This window comes from Polyodon spathula, chromosome 19, assembly GCF_017654505.1.
Source record: "Polyodon spathula isolate WHYD16114869_AA chromosome 19, ASM1765450v1, whole genome shotgun sequence".
Taxonomy (NCBI): domain Eukaryota; kingdom Metazoa; phylum Chordata; class Actinopteri; order Acipenseriformes; family Polyodontidae; genus Polyodon; species Polyodon spathula.
This window is the reverse complement of record NC_054552.1, coordinates 963,797-964,815: the sequence shown is the minus strand read 5'-3', so window position 1 is coordinate 964,815 and position 1,019 is coordinate 963,797.

Genomic DNA, 1,019 nt, shown 5'->3' with positions numbered 1-1,019 from the left:
GCACGATTATGCTTTCGCAGCAATGGGTAATAGGCAGTAGGGTTATGTACTGTACGTTGTATGTGTGCAGCATGGGTTATTAATGGCAATAAGTGCTTTAGTGTGAGTAACTCAGCTGATGTGATCCATTTATATAGTAGATACAGAATAAGGCTTTATGAAGGGCAAACACAGGCCTCCTTGGGAAAAGTATATTTCAGTAATTCGCCCAGATTGATGCATCACGGTGATGTGTCTGCCTTCACCCTAATCCGAATTAGCACACCTTTAGAGGCGAGACAGCTCTACAGCCTAAAACTCAATTCAATTCTTCCTTTCGGACGGCAATACCAGCAGCTAGCATTATTGTTAGTGACGTACACTTAAAGAACAAGCTTGTGTCACGCACCTACAGAATCTATTATCACCTACTGAACCCACTCTGACAGGTGGCAGATAATAGGTGCGTCAGGAGGACTGGTCCCTGCATCCCATTGACAGTGTTTTGGCAGGTGTTCCTATATTATTATTATTATTATTATTATTATTATTATTATTATTATTGTATCCAATCTGTTAGCATATATATATATATGTAATTTTGCTAGTCAAAGGGCAGTATGACTGCTGTATGATTCAAATCTTTCCTTAGAGGCCATCATGCTGCAATTTAGATAACGCTGTGTGTCTGCTCCCTGTGGCTTCCAGGCTGCGCGATACAGAGCCAGTGTGTGTGACCCTGTGGAATTTAAACAGCCAACTCACTGTCCACATCTTAACACCCAGTCAGGATGTCAGCAGCCAAGTGCCACATTTTTTACCCTACAGAGCAGCCTCCAACACTGGGTCTCTTTGTCTGCCCACTGGAAAACAAGAAGCAAGCCTCCTGCACATCTTCACCATTATATTCTGCAACTAATCTGACAAGTTACAATTAAATACATGTGTGTGCACCTGAATAAATGGAATTTGACCACTGCACTACTGTGGGTGTGTTGGAAAGAAAACGTAATGAAGTTTTAGCTACACCTTAAACTATA